This window comes from Amblyraja radiata, unplaced genomic scaffold (assembly GCF_010909765.2).
Source record: "Amblyraja radiata isolate CabotCenter1 unplaced genomic scaffold, sAmbRad1.1.pri scaffold_874_ctg1, whole genome shotgun sequence".
Classification (NCBI taxonomy): domain Eukaryota; kingdom Metazoa; phylum Chordata; class Chondrichthyes; order Rajiformes; family Rajidae; genus Amblyraja; species Amblyraja radiata.
Window position 1 is genome coordinate 24,127 of NW_022630874.1, and position 6,000 is coordinate 30,126.

The following is a 6,000-nucleotide window of genomic DNA, read 5'->3' on the forward strand; positions in this document are numbered from 1 at the left end:
CTACGTAACATCTCCCGGGACCCAGCCATGGGTTCCCCTGCCAGCGTCTGATGTCGAGGATGACAAGACCACCAATGCCAATCGGCCAACAGGCCCTGCTACACAAAGTACTCGAGCCTGCCACTGTCCAACAGCGGATTGAACAGAAGCATGAGGTTCAACGACGGTCGCACGACAAGTCCTGCCGCCCGCTGTCGCCTCTACTGCCCGGGCAGGTCGTTCGGATGCAGACTACCACCGGCTATTCCCACCTTGCGACCGTGGTTGGTGTGGCTGACTCTCGCAGATCTTACCTGGAGGACTACGATGGCACTGTCTATCGTCGGAGCCGTCAACACCTGCTGGCTGTGAACGAGCCGAAGCCCGCGCCTGCGGGTCCTTATGCTCCTCCGTTGCCGTTCCAGCCTGTCGCTGCCGATTGCCCTGCTGTTCCCTGCATGCCCCAGACCCCTCGCCTGTTGCGTTCTCCTCCTCCTCTGCCGCCAGGTTTTGGCCGGGTTGCTTCCCCTCCTAAAAGATCACCTTCCCCTCCTTCTCCGACTGCGTCTTCTCCAGCTTTAACCTTCTCGCCTGCTTCCGCTACGCCTTCTCTTCTTTCTGACTCTCGCAGATCTTACCTGGAGGCGTTGTACGCACGCGCTAGGGTCGCATTGTTAAGCCGCCTGTTCGTTACGGCGACTTTGCTTAAACTCGCATGCTTTGTGTAATCACACTGCCACGGCTCCAATTCTGTTTTGATTTCTAAGGGGAAGGAGGTAGATGGTTCATGCATGCAACCAATAATATAACTACCTCGGTACCACTAACCACGCCTTAGTTATCAAGTATAATAACTCTCTCTATCACTCTCTCTCCCCCTTGGTTCCAACACGGTCATAGACTTTATGCAGTCAGTGCTGGAATGTGTCTAACCTACGTGGCCATTAAACATTAAGTAAAGTTACAAGTGTGTCAGACTTAACTTATTTACAGTTTGATAATGCAAATGGTGGTTTGGTTTGAACATGCAAATGGTGGTTTGGTTTGGAAATGGAAAGATGGTTTGATTTGTAAATGCGAAAGATGGTATGCTTTGAAAATGCAAAGGTTTTGCTTTGAACATGCAAAGGTTTTGCTTTGAAAATGCAAAGGTTTTGCTTTGATAATGCAAATGGTGGTTTGCTTTGAAAATGCAAAGAGTAGACTGATTTGAAAATGCAAATGGTGGTTTGCTTTGAAAATGCAAAAGGTTGCTTGTTATGAAAATGCAAAAAGGTGGTTTGATTTAAAAATGCAAATGGTGGTTTGTTTCGAAAATGAAAATGGTGGTTTGCTTTGAAAATGCAAAAGGTGGTTCGCTTTGAAAATTCAAAAGGTGATTTTCTTTGAAAATGCAAAGGCATGTACGGTTGCATTGAAAATGCAAAGGCAACTGCAGTTGCTTTGAAAATGCAAAGGCAAGTGCAGTTGCTTTGAAAATGCAAAGGCAAGTGTGGTTGCTTTGAAAATGCATAGGCAGGTGATTAAAAGTCAAATCTTGACCACTTCCTGTTTGCATTGTATATTGGAATCGGAAAAATCGCAACCACTTACGGCTGTGATTTTTGGCCATCTTACTCAGAGTCCCCCTTCAGCTGTCAGGGCCAGAGGATTTTTCCCATCGATTAAAAATAAAGGACTTATTAATAGAAACATAGAAAATAGGTGCAGGAGTAGGCCATTCGGCCCTTCGTGCCTGCACCGCCATTCGATATAATCATGGCTGATCATCCAACTCAGTATCCCATCCCTGCATTATCTCCATACCCCCTGATCAATTTAGCCACAAGGGCCACATCTAACTCCTTCCTAAATATAGCCAATGAACTGGCCTCAACTACCTTCTCTGGCAGAGAATTCCACAGATTTACCACTCTCTGTGTAAAAAATGATTTTCTCATCTCGGACCAAAAAGACTTCCCTCTTATCCTTAAACTGTGCTCCCTAGTTCTGGACTTCCCCAACATCGAGAATAATCTTCCTGCATCTAGCCTGTCTAACCCCTTAAGAATTTTGTAAGTTTCTATAAGATCCCCCCTCATCTTCTGAATTCCAGCGTGTACAAGCCGAGTCTATCCAGTCTTCTTCATATGAAAGCCCTGCCATCACAGGAATCAGTGTGGTGAACCTTCTCTGTACTCCCTCTATGGCAAGACTGTCTTTCTTCAGATTAGATCAAAACTGTACGCAATACTCCAGGTGTGGTCTCACCAAGACCCTGTACAACTGCAGTAGAACCTCCCTGCTTTTATACTCAAATCATTTTGCTGTGAATGCAAACATACCATTTGCTTTCTTCACTGCCTGCTGCACATGCATTCCTACTTTCAATGACTGGTGTACCATGACACCCAGGTCTCCTTGCATCTCCCCTTTTCCTAATCGGCCACCATTCAGATAATAGTCTTCTTTCCTGTTTTTGCCACCAACGTGAATAACCTCACATTTATCCACATGGTGGTTTGGTTTGAAAACGCAAATGGTTGATTAGTTTGAAAATGCAAAAGGCGGTTTGCTTTGAAAATACAAAGCGTTTGCTTTGGAAATGCAAAACGTGGTTTTCTTTGACATTGCATAAGGTTGTTTGCTTTGAAAATGCGTAAGGTTTGCTTTAGAAATACAACAGCTGGATTTCTTTGAAAATGCAAAACGTTTGTTTTGAATATGCAGAATGTTTGCTTTGAAAATGCAAAAGTTGTGCATTGAAAATGCAAAGGGTTTGATTTGAAAATGCAAATGTTTAAAAAATGTTGAGATTCTCTCTCCTGTCAATCACGCCATGAAGGACACGCCCTATACGATGCGAGGGGGAGGGCCTATACACCCGGAAATGTAGACGTGCCGGAGTCGCTGCAAGATGGGGGGGGGGGGGGGGGGGGGGGTGAGAGGTCATGAATCTCAGTCTGGCCTGTGAATAAACTGAACACTGAACACATGTCTACTAAACTGTGAGTGTGGTTTTATATGCTTGTATGTGGCTTATTTGGAACTGTGATTGGAAGGAATAAATGTTTACGTGCCTTTTGACTGTGCCTTTTAACAGTGCCGCTAATTGAAAAGTGTGCCTTTTGACTGTGCCGCAAATTGAAAAGTGTGTCTTTTGATTGTGCCTTTGGTTGAAAAGTGGATCTTTTGATTGTGCCGTTGGTTGAAAAGTGGATCTTTTGATTGTGCCGTTGGTTGAAAAGTGGGTCTTTTGACAGTGCCGCTAATTGATAAGTGGGTCTTTTGACTGTACCCATATTTTAAAATGTGTTTTGCTTTTTATATGTGGCTTGCTGTGCAACCGCATTTGGAAGGAAAAACCGCGAGTCACCGTTTTATTAGTTCAGGACTGTATTTAATGCAACATTGCCGCTCAGTCCATGACTGTCGCGAAGTGCAGAGATGGTGCTGATTGCGTCATATCAGGTGAGTTCAGAAGTGGCGCTCAGTGCGGAAGAGCCAAAGTAGTGACGCCGCGCTGAACCGTTTGAGTAATTCAAGGGAGCTTACTGACATACATATGGTGAGTGTTTGTGTTTGTTGAAAATTATTTAAATCACTTATTTGCAGTAGCAGTAGCTGTAGAGGAATGTTTCAGAATAAATAAGGCTTTAAACATTTGAATCATTTGGTTTAGACACACCTGTGTTCTTATTTTCAAATTACTTACAAAGTGTATATGGTTAGTAACATGACTCAGTATGCTTACCACGTTCTGAAGTTACTTGGCATTTTACCATTGGTGCTGTGTGTGAGTGGGTGTCTGTGTGTGTTTGTGTTTGTGTGTGTGTATATGTTGAAGTGCTTGGAGTGCTGTGAGTTTGGACATGCTGCCTGCACTCTGCTTGGAGTGCTGTGAGGTCGGACTTCCTGCCTGCACTGTGCTTGGAGTGTTGTGAGGTTGGACTTGCAATGTTTTAAGACTCGTTCACATTTTAAACTTTAATACATCCTTTTTCCACTTGCCATGTCTGCGTGTTCTTCATCACTATGGGTACCTAATAGGCAAGAATTGCCGCGCTGTCGGAGAGCCACTAAGAGTGCATGGGGTGGGGGGGGGGCGATGTTGAGGGGAGATGGACTGAATGCATGGAGGGAGGGGAAATTCAAGGAGCAGAGTTGGGGCGGAAGGGAGGGGGGGTAACTGAGTGAACTGCCACCACACCAGCTGTAACTGTCTGAACTTCCAGCACACCAGTCATGAATTAGGGAACTGCAAGTCCACCAGCCATGACTCACTGAACTGCAAGTCCAAAAATCCATTCAGTTCACAATGTCCAAACTAGCCCTCAGGAAACCAGTCCCTTCACCCCACAACACACATAATCGCACTCCAGAAATCCACGCAAGGATAAACTTTCCTCTTTCATTGCTGGGATCTGTAAAAAAAAGAAGAAAATGTCTAAAATTGAATGCCCACCCTCTCCCCGTTTGTCTCTCACAGAGACTCTGTCACCTGTTTTCAGTAGAATTTCTGGCAGTTTCTGAGGTGCCAGCCAGCCTGAGGTTCTGAGCTGCCAGGTTCTGAACTGCCAGCTTGCCCGGCCTAAGTGACTGCGCTGCCAGCCCAAGAATCAATTCGGCCCACAATTTCCATACAAGCACTCTCGAAACGAGCTTTCGGCCCACAAACCCGATGATAGCGCTCCAGAACCCGCCCCCACTGGCCAATATTGGAATTGGTGGAGAGGTGGAATATTGTGTTGGGGACCAGCCCTCCCGTGTGAACATGTGACCCAACAGTCCAATACCACAGTATGCCACTACATCAGCACTGGCACACAGTGCGTCACTCGATCTGTACTACCCCACAGTGTTTCACTCCATCTGTTCTACTCCAGTTACACTCCATCAGTACTACCCCTCAATGTGTTAGTACATCAGTGCTATCCCACAATGAGTCAATCCTTCCTTACCACCTCACAGCCTGTCACTCCATCAGTACTATCCCACAGCGCACCAATCCATCAGTACTCCCCCTCTGAATGCCATTACGACAGTACTTCCACATATTATGTCACTCCATCAGTGACCTCGCGGTGAGTCGATTACCACCCCACAATATTATCTGAATAGTGGCCGATTGGTTGGCGGCGCGACTCACGTTGCAGCGGCATCTGCAGTCCGTCTGTATTTTTGTTATTTTCTATCTCGTTTGAATGTAGTTTTTATTATTTTTTTTGTGTATGTGTGCGGGTATGTGTGTGGGGGGCGGGGGGTGGGGGAAACTTTAAAAAATCTATCCCCTGCACAGAGAACCCGACCTTTTCACTGTCGGGTCTCCGTTGTCGTTGGGGCTGCACCGTGGAGCGGCCTCCTGCAGGAACGTCCTGGGGCTCCAGTCCCGGAGCCGGCGGACCTACTCACCATCGTGGAGCTGGCCGAGTTGGGAGCGGGAGGAGCGGTGGTGGAGCGCTGCTGCGACCCGACCCCGGGGTTTCGGAGGCTTACCGCAGGTCTGGCAGACAGTAACACCGGGAGCCCGCGGGTCACTGCTGGGAGACCGGTTTTCGGGGCTTCCCCAACGGCGACTTCAACCGCCCGAGTTGCGGGGTTGAAGAGTTCCTGGAGAGGGGCCTTACATCACCGCCCCGCGCGGCTTGGAATGGCTGCGGGACTTTGCCAGCGCCCGCCCGGGGCTCCAACACCAAGACCCGGTGCGTGGCCTTGCATCACCCGGCGCGGCGTTAATGGCCGCGGGACAATTGCCATCGCCCGCCGGGGACTTTGACTTTGACTCTGACATCGGGAGGGGAATGGGAAGTGCAGGGGAGAGATAGGTTTTTTGCCTTCCATCACAGTGAGGAGGAGATGCGCTGTGATGGATGTTTGTGTAAATTGTAGATTGTGTTGTGTCTTGGTTATTTTGTGTGTGTATGACTGCAGAAACAAAGTTTCGTTTGGACCCCTTGGGGTTCAAATGACAATAAAAATATATCTATCTATCTATCTATCGATTAGGAAAAGGGGAGATGCAACGAGACCTGGGTGTCACGG